Raw genomic sequence first — 17190 nt, 5'->3', positions numbered from 1 at the left:
CTGAAAGAGGATGACAGTGTGGTCCTGAAGGGTTCAGCTCACAAAGGATGCCTTGGATCAGGAGCAGCTAATGTTTCCCCACTGCATCTCCATGATATCACCCTGTTCACAGAGCGCAAGCGATCTGCCATCAGTCAGACAGGAGTCAGACATTCCCATAAGCTATACGAAGATCTATGGAGTGTCCCCACTGCATGTTGTCATCAAGCCCCTGGAATGTAGGGATTATGAGTATCCGCTGCACCTCCATGACAGGAGCCCTATCACAGAGGATATGTGCGCTGCCATCAGCCAGACTGGAGTCAAACATTCACAGATGCAAAGTGAGGATCTATGGTGTCTCGTCACTGCATGTCATCATTATCCTCCACAAATCTAGCAGCTATGAGGGCCTCCCAAGCACGCCTGCCTCATTTGGCCAGTGCGATTGCCTCATAGCCATCATCCTTGCCTTCGAGAACTTCCTCAGCCTCATCATTATTGATGCCCTCATCATCGGAGAAGACATGCAGCTTCTCCATCTCTTCGTTAGCCAACTCCTCTCCCCGCTGCAGCACCAGGTCGTGAAGGGTGCAGCAGGCGATGACAGCATGACACCCTCTGTGGACTGTATTGCAGGGCTCTACCAGACCGGCCCAGGCACGGGAAACTCATTTTCGGCATTGTGATGGTTTGCTCTACCAAAATGCAAGTTGCAGCATGAGCCTCGTTATACCTTCACTCTGATGCATTCTGAAGCTGCCGAACGGGCATCATCAGTCCTCTGCAGGTAGCCCTTGTCCTTGAAGAGCCATTCCTGCAGCCTCTCTGGACCCTGGAAGACCTCAGGGATCTGTGATGGACTGAGAATATAACACTCGTGGACACTCCCTGGAAACTGTATGCAGACCTGCAGGATGCATTTGTGGTGGTCACACACCAGCTGAACATTAGTGAGCGGAAGCCCTTGCAGTTGACATAGTTGACCACTTGTTGCCATGGAGATCTGAGCACCATGTGAGTACAGTCGATGGCACCTTGCACCTATGGGAAACCCAGGATCTGGGCAAATCCCAGCGCTCTTGCTTCCTGGATTTCCTGACCCCAGGCGAAATGCACAAATTTGTGTGCCCTCGTGAACATGGCATGGATGCATTTGTGGGTGGAGGCTTGCAGTCCCCCACAGAATTCTCCTGTGGAGCCCTGAAAGGAGCCACTGGTGTAAAAATTGAGTGCTGCTGTCAGTTTCATGGCCACTTGCAGTGGATGCCCTCCATGTCCATCTGGCACCAAATCCTGCAGCAGGTGGCAGATGTTGCCGACCAGTTCCCTGGACATGAGCAGTCTTCGGCGACGCTGGTTCTCAGTCATCTGCAGGAATGACAAGTGCCCTCTATAGACCCTTGGTCTAGCTAGGCGTCGACAGCAATGGCTCATTGTGGCTCTTCTGCAGCATGCACGAGAGCCCCAGTGCCCCTTCTTCTTGAGTGTGCTGCTACTTCCTCCAAGCAGCCAGGCACCTCTGTTGGTCTCTTCTCCTTCATCTCCACATCCTGTAAGCTATGAGGCATACAGTTAGTTCACCAGGCTCCATGCGCCTGATGTACTCCTCCTGCAGGATGAAAAAGAGAGACGCGTGGGTTAGCTTGGATGTTCTAAGAACCTGCTTGGTTAATTCCGAAGGCCCCTTAACGTATCCCAGAGAGTTCTGGGCACTACTTTGATGGCTAGCATTTAGTGCGCTGCATGGCTGCCCCAAACCCCACCCACTCCACCTGATCGATTAATGACAGCTTCAGCCACTGGGCTGCATGCTGTACTTTCAGCTGTGGTGCAGGCATTCTCCTAACACTGCAAGGCTGCACTGTTAGATTGAACCATGGGGGAGACCGGTCCAAAGCTGAATGATAACATTGCAAGGGGCTGTGAGCACCTCCACCAGTGACTGCTCCATGGCCAGCTTTAGCAAGGAGATTGTACAACGTGTCCAGTTGTCCAACTGTTCTGCAGTTCACTAAAACGCTCATTAGTTTGCAGTTTGTAAAAAGCTCTGGAGCACTTGGTGGCACTTTCATGCCTCTGTGTTGCTTGAGTGGGCAGATAAGCTGGAGGCCCGACTCCACGCATGTCAATGTGGCTGCGCCTGAACTGTCTCAGCTGTGGGATTGGTCACTTTATACAAGGATTCCCAAATGCACGAGGACTTTCCTCCCCATCAACCATCGCCACAGCATGTGCTTGCGCATTACTATCAGACACAGTGCAGCCCTTGCCCGCCCCAACCACAGTGCAGACTTTGCCCTCCCCACAACTCATCCCAACTTCAGTGCAGCCCTTGTCATGGCACCGCACTATCAGCCAGACAGGAAAAAGCCTGTGGCCTCACCTATTGCGTGACGCCTCAAACCTGAGGTCAAATGGGTGACCCTCGTGAGTGCTGTGCAATGTTACAGTGCACTCACCTCCGAGTTCCCCTCAAAGTGCAGCTCACTGGGTGCACGCCTTATAAATGCTATTGTGAAACACGTCGGTGTGTAATAATCCCGACGTGCCCAGATGATCCAGCGTGGGGGGATGATTCCGATGAGCAGGGCTTATAATTATATGCAGATGTATTAAAATGATGTTCCCGTCATCCGGTGGCGGGAAACACAACCTGCCTTTGACAGGAAGAGCAGACAACCGCAAACTGGTTTCATGACACTGATTTTTGGCCTTCCCGCTTACACCCACCATGACGCCCGACGCCAACAGAGATGGAAAATTCTGCCCACTGGGTGAGACAAAGCCAGATACAAGTTGATATGATGAATTTTGTAGCGAATATACCTGGTAGCCATTTCGAATGAACTCACTTAATTGAATCTATATAATATAATAGAAAACAGAGAAAAGGCCATGTTAACCCCCATCAGTAGGTAATCTTATGTGAAATAAGCAAAATAGTTACCGTCCAGCATGTCTAATCTCTCCACTTCAGTGAAAGCCTTCACAGCTTTCCCTTCAAAAAATCTGATCACCCTCTGAGCCTCGCTGTTTCAAAAAGTTTCTCTCTCTTGGTCTTACCATTCAACTTGCTTTGTTCATGCAGGCAGGCAGGGATCAAATAACTCTGGGTAGGAGCTGCTTTTGGATGATCTAGACAGTTGCGTAATGTTAAACTCTGACTTCTGTTTAGGATAGATAACACCTTCCAGCTAGGTGCTTTACTAAAATAATGCTGTATATCCTTGACTGAAACAAGTTAGAGATGATTTGCTCACAATTTTTTTTAAGATTAAAATTGTCTCATGCATTATTCCTATAATTATCAAGGAGGAAGTGGTGGTGCAGTGGTAATGTCATTAGACTGGTAATCCAGAGGCCCAGGCTGATGCTCTAGGGGCACAGGTTCAAATCCCACCATGGCACCTTTTGGCAGCCAGCTCGTTGGTCTAGGGGCATGATTCTCGTTAAGCGGTTTTCATTGAATTACTATGTGAGAGGCCCTGGGTTCAATTCCCGCACAAACCTTCATTAGTTCACTCGACTGATACCTGAGTTTGGTGGGGGCGGGGTTATCTTACAAGGAAAGGTTGTACAGGCTGAGCCTATGTTCATTAGAGTTTAGAAGATTGAGATGTGATCTTATTGAAACATATAAGATCCTGAGGGGATTTAACAGAGTGGATGCTGCAAGGATGTCTCCCTTTGTGGGAGAGACTAGAACTTGAGGACACAGTTTAAAAATAAGGGGTCTTCCATTTAAGACAGAGAAGAGAAGATTTTTTTTCTCTCAGAGGGACACGAATCTTTGAAACTTTCTTCCCCAGAAAGCGGTGGAGGCAGGGTCATTGAATATTTTTAAGGCAGAGGTGAATAGATTCTGGACTAACAAGGGAGTCAAAGGTTATAGGGGGTAGGCAGGATATTGACATTGAGGCTGCAATCATATCGGCCCATGATCTTATTGAATGGCAGAGCAGCCTTAATGGGTTGAATGCCTACTCCTGCTCTTAATTCGTACCTTCATATTATGTCAAGTTACATTATCAAGTGTCAGTAGGAGAACATTTAGGGGACAGTGATCATTGTATCATAAGGTTTAAGCTGGCTATGGAAAAGGACAAAGAACAAGCTAGAGTAAGAATAACTAACTGGGGAAAAGCCAACTTCAATGGGGTAAGAATGGGTCTGGGTTGAATAAATTGGAGGTAAACGTTGGAAGGAAAAATGATAGCTCAACAATGGGCTACCTTCAAAGCAGAAATAGTCCAGGCATAGTCAAGGTGTATTCCCCCAAAAGGGAAAAGTAGGGCAAACAAATCTTGAGCACCCAGGCTGACAAAATGGATAGAAATTAAGATAAAAAAGAAAAAGTGTGCTTATGACAGATGTCAGGTAGAAAATATAATTGAGAACCAGGCTGAATATAGAAGGTTGAGAAGGCAGGTGAATAAGAAAAGCAAAGATGGAGTATGAAAAGATACTGGCAGCTAACATAAAAGGGAACCCTAAAGTCTTCTCTATGCATTTAAATAGAAAAAGAGTGATAAAAGGAGGGGTTGAGCCAATTAGGGACTGAAAAAGGGATGTATGCATGGAGGCAGAGAGCATAGCTATTAAATGAATACTTTGCATCTGTATTTATCAAAGAAGAAGGTGCTGCCCAGGCTACTGTGAAATAAGAGGTAATTCAGACATTAAAAGTGATTAAAATTAATCAGGAGGAGGTATGGATAGGCTGTCTGTACTTAAAGTGGATAAGACAACAGGACCAGAATGTGAGGAAAGTGAGAGTGGAAATCGCAGTGGCACTGGCCATAATGTTTCAGTCTTCCTTAGACTCAGGAGTGGTGCCAGAGGACTGGAGAATTGCAAATGTTGTTCAAAAGGGGTGTAAGGATAAGCCCAGCAACTACAGGCCGGTCAGTTTCACTTCGGTGAGGGGGAACTTTCTAGAAACAATAATTTGGGACAAAATTAATAGTCACATGGACAAATGCAGATTAATTAAGAAAAGCCAGTATCTCATGTTTAACTAATCTGTTGGAATTTTTTGAAAAAAGTAACACAGAGGGTTGATCAGGGCAATGCTGTTGATGTGGTGTACATGGACTTCCAAAAGGCATTTGACACAGTGCCGCACGACCTGTGAGCAAAGTTATAGCTCATGGAATAAAAGGGACAGTAACAACATGGATACAAAATTGGCTGAGCGACAGGAAACAGAGAGCGATGGTTAATGATGTTTCTCAGGCCAGAAGAAAGTTTGCAGTGGAACACCCCAGGGGTTAGTGTTGGGAGCTTTGCTTCTCCTGATATATATTAATGACCTAGACTTTGGTGTACAAGGCACAATTTCAAAATATACAAAACTTGGAAGCATTGTGAACTGTGAGGAAGATAGTGTAGAATCTCAAAAGGATGTAAACAAGTTGGTGGAAGGGGCGGACAGATAGCAGATGAAATTCAATGCGGAGAAATGTGAGGTGATTCATTTTGGTAGGAAGAGCATGAAGAGAGGGTGCAACTCTAAAGGGGGTGCAGCAGCAGAGGGACCTGTGTGTATATGTGCGTAAGTTATTGAGGGTGGCAGGATAGCTTAAGAGAGCAGTTAATAAAGCACACAGTTTCCTAGGCTTTATATATAGGGACATAGAGTACCAGAGCAAGGAGGTTATGTTGAAATGCATAAGACCCTATTTTAGGAATGACGTGAAGGCATTGGAGAGGGTGCGGCAAAGATTCATGAGAGCGGTTCCGGGGATGAGGAACTTCAGTTATAACATAGACTGGAGAAGTTAGGACAGCTTTCCTTGGAGAAGAGAAGGCTGAGGTATTCAAAACCATGAGGATCTGGACAGAGTAGATAGGGGAAAACTGTTCCCACTCATAAAAAGATCGAGAATGAGAAGGTACAGATTTGAAATAATTGGCAAAATAAGCAAAAGCAGTATTAGGAATGACTTCTTCATGCAGCGAGTGGTTAAAGTCTGAAATGCACTAAGAATATGCCGGAGGCAGGTTTAATCAAAGAATTCAAAATGGAGTTAGACTGTTATCTGAAAAGGAAGAATTTGCAGGGTTAAGGGGCGAAGGCAGGAGAATGACACATAGGAGCATAGGAGCAGGAGTAGGCCATTCGGCCCATTGAGCCTGCTCCACCATGCAATACGATCATGGCTGATCATCCACTTCAATGCCTTTATCGCACACTATCCCCATATCCCTTTACATCATTGGTATTTAGAAACCTGTCAATCTCTGCTTTAAACATGCTCAATGACTGAGCTTTCACAACCCTTTGGGGTAGAGAATTCCAAAGATTCACAACCCTCTGAGTAAAATAATTTCTCCTCATGTCAGTTCTAAGTGGCTTCCCTCTTATTTTGAAATTGTATCCTTTGGTTCTAGACTCCCCGACCAGGAAAAATATCTTGTCTGCATCTGCCCTGTCCATTCCTTTAAGCATTTTCAATGTTTCAATGAGATCACCTCTCATTCTTCAAAACTCAAGAACTATTGAGTTTGTTCTGCCAACTGGGGAATGCTTAGGCAGATGCCCTTTTGGTTTTGCAGTGCGAACTGCCCTCAGAGTTCTTTCCCAATAATTATCATGCGGCGGGGTAGGTTACACTGACAATGACCACCACCCAACCACCCCCTTTCCACCCACCCCCCACCCCCCCAACCCCCCTCCCCAACCATCACCCCAGTTCTCTTCCAAATGGTGCTTTAACCATTTGCATCCAGGATATGGCACCGCAATTTCAGCAGCATTGTGAGCATGCGATGAAATGTCTGTAGTAACTACATGTGCTTAAACTTGGGACTTTCTCAATCTTCACCACTAAAGGACTTGCTCTTGTTATTTTTATAACGTTGCTGGCACAGCCCCAGGGGGTTTGCTGTGATCTTTAGTATTCAGCTGGTATTTGGAATCACATCTACTGTAAAATCAGGCATACAGGTTGTACATCTTGCACTCTGAGGGCTTTTCAGTGAACAAGCAGCCACTCAACATTTGAGTGAACTAAATGACTCGCCTACCAGGTTTTACAGTAGTTGGGTAAAGCTTTTTATTAGCCTCTTCCTTGATTAGTTCAATATGAGGCATGAAGTTATGCTGAACCTTTATAAATCACTGGTCAGGCCCCAACTGGAGCATTGTGTCCAATTCTGAGCACAGAAGAATGCCAAGGTCTTAGAGAGGGAGTAGAGGAGATTTACTAGAATGGTACCAGTGGGGACATTAGAGAAGCTCTGTTCTCCTTCGGGCAGAGAAGGTAAAGGAGAAATTTAATTGAGGTGTTCAGAAGGGTTTTTGATAGAATAGAAAAGGATAAACTGCTTACAGTGGCAGAATGGTCAGTAACTAAAGGATACAGACTTAAGGCAATAGGCAAAATGACCAGAGCCAAGATGGGAAGAAATAATCTACGCAGCGACTTGTTGTGATCTGGAATGCACTGCCTGAAAGGGTGATGGAAGCAAATTCAGTTGTAACTTTCAAGAGAGAATTGGACAAATACTTGAAAGCAAAATATTTGCAGAATTTTGGGTAAAGCACAGGAGAGTGAACTAAATGAATAGCTCTTTCGAAGAGCCAGCACAGACGGGTTGGGCTAAATGGCCTCCTTCTATGCTAAGACTCTTTGGCCGAAGTTTTCAAGGCCTTCACGCTGGCAGGATCTTCCGGTCTCGCTGATGTGAATGGAGATTTCAATGGCTTGCCAGCCTTGCCATGGAGGGAGCCCGCAACAGGGGGGCTGGAAAATTCCACCCTTTGATTCTGTAAGTAAGCAGAAGCCAGCAGGGGAGGCACTGATTTACAGGGGTTACTGGGGTCATTTATAGGAGTTAGTGGGGTAATTCTCTTATTTTTAAACTGTGTCCCCTAGTTCTAGTCTCCCCTACAAGAGGAAACATCCTCCCAGTGTCCTACAAGGGAGCAATTGGGAGCAGGGCATTATGATTAGTTTTGTATTGTTCTAGCAAAGAGCTGGTACAGATGAGACGGACCAAGTAATTTTCTTCTATGCTGTAAAATCTCTGTGGTTCGATGCAAGGATTAGCATACAAGCATCATTTGAATGTCATATTTCATTACATTTGAATGTTGCCCTTTCGTCACATGAAGCATAATGTAATTGTTACAATCAGTTTGTACAGAGACATTGACATAACATAAATTCTAAATTATACATGATTTATATGGTACATATACCAGATGATCAGACCTCCTCTGCCTCAGTAGAACTGGTATCTTCCTCCTTGTGATTCGCTGAATGGACTGAAAATGTAGTTTCAGAATCCTAGGGGAAAAACCTTCAGCTGCTCAACAACTTGACCTATTGTTCAGTGAAACATTAGCTTTTCAAATAAAAGCAGTGCAAATTAACAGGAAAATCAGAGTTTCCAATTAACATTGCATATTATAATTTGACAATGCAAGCATTTACTTTTCTTTCATTCATTGCTTTATAAAGATAGTTATATGCACCCTCTATATAATTTTTCATATCGATATTATTACACTATTATGTTGTCTTTGGCTTTTTATGACTTAATAGGGCTGAATGGAGATTTTTGTTCATAATTTTCAAAAGTCATAGTTAAAATACCCCTCAGATTAATAATACACTTTGAAACAAAATCTCTAATTACTTAAAGCTTTAACCCTGAATCATAACAGTTGACACATCTAGTTATACATTTTTTTTAGTTGCCTTACCTTGATGGGCGATGAAAAAATAGGTGCAAATGAAATTCAACTTTATTCTTTACTTTCATCTTTATTGGACCAGAATTACTTAGAATTATAACAGAGAAACTGGTCATTTGGCCCAACAAGATCATATTGCACTCGAGCCTTCTCCCTTTTTCATCTAATTCTATCAGCATAATCCTCTATTCTCTTCACCCCTTTGTTTACCTAAGCTCTCCTTTAAATGCTTCTATGTTATTCATCTCAAACCTTAACCACACCCCCTCCATCCCCAGCTCCCCCCCCCCCCCCGCCCCCCCCACCCCAACCAAGGTTGATAGTTCCACGTTCTCACCACCCTGGGTAAAGAAATTAAATCTGAATTCACCGTTTGATTTTATATTGATGGCCTCTAGTTACCCTCTTCCCCACAAGTGGAAACATTCTGCATCTACTCTATAGGCTGAATTTTTCTGTCAGCGAGCAGGGGGCAGGACCTGCTCGCCGACGCGTAAAATGACGTGGGATGACGTTGGCGGAACCCCCGACGTCATCCCGCCCCATTTAAATCTTCAGGAAGGCGGGAGCACAGCGAAATCAGCTGTCTGCCCGCCGACCTGTCAATGGCCAATTGAGGCCATTGACAGGATAATTAAAACAATTAAAGGACCTGCCCGTCCAACCTTAAGCTTGGCGGGCAGGCCAGGAGCCCCGGCGGGGAATAGAAAAAACATGAAACCGCATCCACCGGCGGGATGAAGTTTCATGTAGGTTTTAAAAAAGTTTATTAAAGTTTTTGTGCAATTTATTAACATGTCCCATTTTGTGTGACATTTATTTTTCTATTTTTAAAGTTTGAAAAACTTTCAACGATCTCCCTGAGGCAGCACTTAGCCTCAGGGAGAGGTGCGCTCTTTCGTGCGCATGCGTGAAAGAGCGCACTCTCGCATTTGAGGAATCCCCCCCCGCCCGCACAGGAAGCACATAGCTGGGTGGGCCTTAATTGGCCTGCCCACTTAAAATGGCGGCGGGGCCCGCTTCTCCGACAGGGATCAGTTCCCCGCCCGCCGGAGATTGGGTCGGGCCCACGCGCCTGACAGGCAGAAAATTCTGCCCTATGAAAATCAGATATTCTAAAGACCTCTAGGTCAACCCTCATCCTTGTCTTTTCAAGAGAAAAGAGACCCAACTTGTTTATCCCTTTCTGACAGACAGGACTTGCACTTCTGCTATCATTCTTGTATGTCTTTTTTGCGTCTGCATTCAGTGCCTCCACATCCTTTTATATTGTAAGAACCAGATTTGTTCACACTACTTACTAGTGTGATTTAGCCAATATTTGATACCATTTTGCATAATTTCTTTAGCTTTGAATTGTATCCCTTTAATAAACCCTAGTGCTTGGCTTGCCTTTTTATGGTCTTATCCTCTTCTTTTCATGATTTATGATTTTGTATTCCCAGATCCCTTAGCTCCTCTACCCTGGTTAGATTCCATTTTTTAAATGGTCTGTGGCCTCCTTATTTTTCTTACTAAAATATAATAGTTCTCACTTATTTGTGTTAAAATTTATTTTGCCAATTATATGTTCATTCTGCAAGTTTATTATTATCACCTTATAATTTGTTGCAGCAGAATGGCACAAGTAAATGAGGTCCAACAGGGTCAGTGCTAGGGTCAATGTGTTCATAATTTATATTAATGATTTGGACTTTGAAATCAAAATCATTATTTCTAAATTTATGGATAATAGCAACTTGGGGGGGCGGAGGGGTGGAGGGAATAGTCAGTGCTGAGGAGTCCATATGACACTTCTTCAGAAGAAGAGTCATACGCACTGAAACGTTGTCTCTGTTTCTCTCTCCACAGATGCTGCCGGACCTGCTGAATTTTTCCAGCATTTTCTGTTTTTATTACCCTTTACCTGCCTTCTGTCTTGCAACCAGCCAGCTATCCAATCTGCTCATTATCCTCTGACCCCACATGCCCTGGCCGTGTTCATTAAGTTATTATAAGACACATTATTGAAGGCCATCAGGAAATCCAGATACATTACACCACCTGCATTACCTTGCCTGCTCTATCTGTTACTTCTTCAAAGAATTCAATGAGGGTGGTCAAGGAAGGCTTTCTTTTTTATTTTGCTGAAAAGAGAGACGTGCTGGCAAAGTTTTTCATCTTGCATTTATCAGTACAAATGTAAGAATGCCAAATTTCAAGCGATCAAAATCATTTATACTACAGGAGAAAAGGGTGCTGATTGGTTGGCAAGTCAACTCTGATTGGCCGAGGTGTTGTCAGGGAGAAAGCAACAGGGGACTATTAGCTCCCCAAGCTCCCAGGTAATTCAAAAAGGGTACAAGACTTGAAAATATTTCTTTTGTTTGCAAAGAACGGTTTTCTATGTATGAATGTATGTCACTTCTGGCAAGTATAAATGAATGACGTTATGAGCAGAACTGATGATTTTAAATTGGTTGTTAGTGTAGCTATTAGTGCAATCAGGAATGTTCAGCAAGTGCTGCCCATTCACAGAATCACATCTAACAATAGACATTTTGATTTGGGTTTTGCAAGCATGGGCTGGTTGAGTACAGCCTGTAGTCCTTTTTTCCTGTACTTTCTTTTTTGTTATCCAAACTGACTCTTCATCATTTTAATTTGTTTTTTAGGGGGAACATTTTCCCCCTGTCGGGGAGGATGTGTTGGAGTGGGCACCGGTGGCTGGCCTTCTGATCAGCACCCCCATCGGGTGGGGGGGGGCGCCACCATTTTACGTGGCAGGCCAATTAAGGCTCGCCCAGCGTGACGTCCACCAGAAAGTGCTGTGCACTCCCTGTGCGGGCAGGGAGGGGGATTCCCTCAGCCAGGAGTGCGCTCCTTACGCACATGCGCGTGAAAGACCGCACTGATCTCCCTGAGGCGAAGTGCTGCCTCAGGGAGATCAGCTCAGATTCAAAAGTTGACAGAAAGGTAACAAAAGAATGTCATGTGACACTATCATATGAGTTGGGACATGTCCTTAACTTTTATTCAAACATTTGATAAACGTTTAAAAGCCCTCATGAAACCTCATCCTGCCCGTGGATGAGGTTTCATGCTTTTTCTGAGGCCCGCCAGGCCTCCCGGCCGGCCTGCCAACTTTAAGGTTGGACGGGCAGGTCCATCAATCAAGTTAATTAGTTTTTTAATGGCCTTAATAAGCCGTTGACAGTTCGGCGGGCGCGCAGCCGATTCAGCTGCGCGTCTGCCAAACTGAAAGTCTAAATGACGACGGGACGCACGCCGAATGTATCCCCGCATCAGCGAGTGGGCCCTGCTCCCACTCACTGACTGGAACTACCTGCCCTAGATGTTTTTCTATTTTCTTCTTGAGTTAGGATTCTGTTATTTTTCTTATCACTGATATTATAGGGCTGCGTCTTCCGGTCGGTGACCGGGGGCGTGGCCTGCTCGCCAATGCGTAAAACGACGCTGGGTGATGTCACCCCGCGTTATTTAGATTTTCAGTTCGGCGGGCGCACAGCCGATTCAGCTGTGCGCCCGCTGAACTGTCAAAGGCCTATTAAAGCCATTAACAAAGTAATTTAAATGATTAATGGGCTTGCCTGTCCAACCTTAAGGTTGGCGGGCAGGCTGGGAGCCCAGACGGGCTTCAGACAAAACATGAAACCTCATCCACTGGTGGGATGAGGTTTCATGAGGGTATTAAAGTTTGTATAAAATGTTTAACTGAAAGAAATTGACATGTCCCAGCTCATGTGACAGTGTCACATAAGGGACATGTCAGGAATTTTTTTTCTGCCCTTAATGAAAGTTTGTATCTTGAGCTGATATCCCTCAGGCAGCCCTTTGCCTCAGGGGGATCTGTGCATTCTTTCACACGCACATGCGAAACAGCTCACTCCCGGCTCAGGGAATCCCCCCCAGCCCACACAGTGGCTCCAGGTGGACATTACACTGGGCGGGCCTTAACTGGCCCGCCCATGTAAAATGGTGCTGCGCCCCCGACTGGGAGTGCTGATCAGGAACCCACCCACTCGCGCCCGCTTCCGCACATCTCCCCTGACGGGGGGAAATGCTGCCCAAAGATTCCTGGACATCCTGTTAATTGTTAATAACTCTTGAGGACTCTGGGTCTATACTCGATGGAGTTTAGAAGGATGAGGGGGGATCTGATTGAAATTTACAGAATACTGAAAGGCCTGGATAGAGTGGACGTGGGGAAGATGCTTCCATTAGTAGGAGAGTCTAGGACCCGAGGGCACAGCCTCAGAGTAAAGGGAAGACCTTTTAGAACAGAGATGAGGAGAAACTTCTTTAGCCAGAGAGTGGTGAATCTATGAAATTCATTGCCACAGAAGGCTGTGGAGGCCAGGTCATTGAGTGTATTTAAGACCGAGATAGATAGGTTCTTGATTGGTAAGGGGATCAGAGGTTACGGGGAGAAGGCGGGAGAATGGGGTTGAAAAACTTATCAGCCATGATTGAATGGCGGAGCAGACTCGATGGGCCGATTGGCCTAATTTCTGCTCCTATGTCTTATGGTCTTATATAAGTGGAATGTTAGCCCTTTGGCACTACACCTTTTTCTTACAAAACATTTAATATGTATAACAGTGCCTTTGCCGTCCCTTAATTTTAAAAGGAACTAATGCAATTCATCAAGACCAAAGGTTTGTTTTCTTTGAGCTTGAATAGTTTATTTAATATTTCTCCTCTTTTTGTTTTAAATATGCTTATATAATTTCTAATATCAACCTCTAATGTCACGCCCACATAAGATCATAAGAAATAGGAGCATGAGTAGGCCATTCCGCCCATCGTGCCTGTTCCCCCATTCAAGAAGATCATGGTTGATCAGATTGTGACCTTAACTCCACTTTCCTGCCTGTCCTCCATAATCCTTGACTCCTCTGTCAATCAAAAATCTGCCTCATTTAATGCCTTGCATACATTAATGAGCCAGCCTCCACTGTTATCTGTGGAAAAGAATTCCAAACACTAACGACCCTCAGAGAAGAAATTCCTCTTCATCTCCATCCTAAATGGGAGGGCCCTTATTTTTAAACTGTGAGCCCTAATTCTAGATTCCTCCATGGGAGAAAACATCCTCTCGCATCTACCTTGTCAAGCCCCCTCAGAATCATATATGTTTCAATGAGATCACCTCTCATTCTTCTAAACTCCAATGGGTATAGGCCCAACCTGCTCAACCTTTCCTTATAAGACAACCCCTTCATCCCAGAAATCAGCCTAGTAAATATTCTCTGAACTGCTTCCACTGCTTCCCACCTTATCTCTTTCCCTGGTAAACACTGAAGCAAAGTAATTATTTAATATTTCTGCCATTTTGTTATCAACACTTGTGGTTTTATCTTGTTCATCTCGTAGTGATCCTATTCCCATTCTGACTTTCCTTTATATATTAGCTGAAAAAATATTGGTATGTTCATGATAAAAGTTTATGGGGCTTTTGCACCGATGTAATAAAATGCATTGTCATCTTGGGGAGCCTTTTCAATCTACTTGGTTGAAAGTTTCTGTTTCAGAAGTCATACTTTAGATGTCATGGTTATTTGTTTCGTCTGTACATTGTGGAACATTTTACCAGCTATTGCTATACAACCATTTCTTTTGTTTAACACTAACTCAGAATAGATTTGAATATTGAGTGATATAAAGATATTTATCAGCTTTATTTTTGAATTTTAATTTGACCTAAGGAACCTGCAAAGACATTCATACAATAAGCTTAATGTACTTGAGTTGAAGGACTGTTATTTGTATAGCTGCTGTTCATTTCCCTGGCTTCATTCAGATCTGTATTCTGATTCCATTGTTGGTTGCAGTTTATTTATTGTATTTGCAATGTAGAATTGTAAAATAAAATGTATCCAGAGGTACATTTCTACTTCAGGTGCCTGCCACTTTCACCCAATGCGATCACCGAGAGGCCTACTGAAACATTTACAGGCTCATGCCTCATTAACATTTTTTCTGGCAAGTTGCAGGTGCCAAACAGCCGCCCTGTTACAGCCCCATTCTTTCCTGTGGTGGAAAATCAGCCAGCTTCTGCACACAGTCAGGCAACAGGAAAGACCTGATCGGGAGTGGATGTCGTAAATATGAAAAATGGGCCAGCAGAACTCTTAGTCCTGCTGTACAGTGATCTTAAAAAGAAACCTAACAGGACCACCCAGTTAGGCCTCTCAACACCTGGGGAAAGGGTACGTGGCTTGCACCAAGTATACTCTATCCATTTTTCAAATGACAACTGTAATTGTGGTCCCACAGCAAGATAGGACTTGATCTACAGATGTAAGCAGCCTGCCGCCTGCCGTAAAATTGATTGGAACAGGATTGGAACACAAGGTCCTCAGTCAATTTTCCTGCCTGTTTCTCAGGTGTGAAACAAGAATTTGAAAAATCACCCACTTTCCATTGTCTTAAATTCACTGCATGAAACATAGCTTTCTTCACATTAAGCGAAGGGGCAGCAGCATGTTAAACTGGAAATAGCTAACAAAGCTCTGCTAAGAGAATTTTATTTAGCTCTCTTTTTACCTGTGCTGTACATTTATACCCATGGGCAGAATTTTGCCCTTGGCGGGCGTGCTCGGTGGGGGTGGGTAGAGGTGGTTGGGAAGCTGACCGCTGCCTGCAATCGGCACCGGGCCACGATTTCACGCTGGTGGGCCAATTAAGGCCTGTCCAGTGTGAAACATGAGCAGCAGTGCTGAGCGCTGCCTGTATGGGGGTTGGGGGGGAAGGAGGGCGAGCAGGCCGAGTGCGAACTTCACGCATGCGCGTGAGTGAGCCCTTCATAATCTCCCTGAGAGATATGAAAAAAAAATGTAATGAAACATGTCCCCTTATGTGACTATCACATGAGCAGGGACATGTTATTAATGAAAAATTAAAGCTTTTATTTTATTTCTATTTGCTTTTGGAAACCTCATCCCGCCCATGGATGAGGTTTCCAAAAAAAGTGCAAAGGCTGCTTGGCCTTTTCGCCTGCCTGTCAACCGCAATGTTTGACGGGCAGTGAAAAATTTAATTTAATTGATTACCTAATGATCTTAACAGGCCTTTTAATTGTCGGCAGGCACGCAGCTGGCTCCGGCAAGTGCCTGTTGACTGAACTATTCTGCGACTGCACGTTGATGTCGGCACGCCCGGCTGAAGTCAACGCGGCTCATTTCACGCTTGAGCAGACCTGGTGCGCGCCCAGCTGCCAAGTGAAAATTCCTGCCCCATGAAGTTATAATGCCACAACAACCAATTTGAATTTCTGACAGATTTCAGTCCGGTGAGCTAAAACATATCGGGCTGAATTCTTCCGTCGGCGAGAAGGGGGCGGGGCCCACTCGCTGATGCGGGATGACATCAAAGGGAACCCCCGACATCATCCCGCCCCATTTAAATCTTCAGGAAGGCGGGGACACAGCGAAATCAGCTGTGCGCCCGCCAAACTGTCAGTGGCCAATTGAGGCCATTGACAGGATCATTGAAACAATTAAAGGACCTGCCCGTCCAACCTTAAGGTTGGTGGGCAGGCCAGGAGCCCCAGCGGGGAATAGAAAAAACATGGAACCTCATCCACCGGCGGGATGAGGTTTCATGTCAGTTTTAAAAAAGTTTATTAAAGTTTTTGTGCACTTTATTAACATGTCCCATCTCGTGTGACATTGTCACATGAGGGGGACATGTTAATGATTTTTTTATTTTTCTATTTTTAAACTTTGAAAACCTTTCAGCGATCTCCCTGAGGCAGCACTTAGCCTCAGGGAGATGTGCGCTCTTTCGTGCACATGCGCAAAAGAGTTCACTCTTGCATTTGGGGAATCCCCCCCACCCACACAGGAAGCACATAGCGCTTCCCAGCGGATGTCACGCTGGGCGGGCATTAATTGGCCCACCCGTGCAAAATGGTGGTGCGGCCCGTTTTGGCGGCGTCGATCAGCTGTCCCCCCGCCACCGAGTCGGTCAGGCCCTCCCGTCATGTGCAAAATTCAGCCCATAGGGCGGAACTGTCCCAGATTTGAACAAAGTGTGAGTGGGTGGGAGAAAAGGTTGTTTTACCAGTCAGCTGCAATGGCAGGTTTTCACTCCGTATCGTCCCATCCCCAAAGGATCCAGCCTTCACAGGAAACACTCCGGATCACTGGCGGCCAGGCTCAAATTTGACCGCCATGCAGTGACCTCAGTGCTTCCTCGCTCTGGGCACCATATTTCAAGCGCATTAGAGCCCATGCCTACTTCATGTCTACAGACCAGGACTGCTCCAGGCAACAGAGGTCCCTAAAAGCAAAGAAGACAGCAGTCCAAAAATTTAGTGACGCCACTCTGGGGCACCAGCTGGACGCAGTGGAAGGTTGCCATGATGTCCTCTATCCCCGCCCTGACCGCAGGAGGTCCCCAGAGTCACCAAACCACCCTGGGAGGCGGTGGCAGCGGCTGTCAGCACCACCGGACCACAAAGGAGGTCAGCCATCCAGTGCAGGAAGAGGATGAATGGT

At 45.2% G+C, this 17190-nt stretch overlaps 1 protein-coding gene and 1 long non-coding RNA gene across 3 annotated transcripts in view; one reads left to right on the top strand and one right to left on the bottom strand.

Moving 5' to 3' along the window:
• The window catches only part of sntg2 (syntrophin, gamma 2), a 1221259-nt gene that overhangs the window by 54605 nt on the left and 1149464 nt on the right, over window positions 1-17190 (top strand). The window lies entirely within an intron of this gene.
• LOC144680294 (uncharacterized) overlaps window positions 1-17190 on the bottom strand; it is a 42039-nt gene that overhangs the window by 20688 nt on the left and 4161 nt on the right. The gene's annotated exons all lie outside the window — the stretch shown is intronic.

This window comes from Cetorhinus maximus, chromosome 5 (genome assembly GCF_964194155.1).
Source record: "Cetorhinus maximus chromosome 5, sCetMax3.hap1.1, whole genome shotgun sequence".
NCBI lineage: Eukaryota > Metazoa > Chordata > Chondrichthyes > Lamniformes > Cetorhinidae > Cetorhinus > Cetorhinus maximus.
The sequence above is the reverse complement of the archived record's forward strand: the minus strand, read 5'-3'. Positions and strand labels throughout refer to the sequence as shown.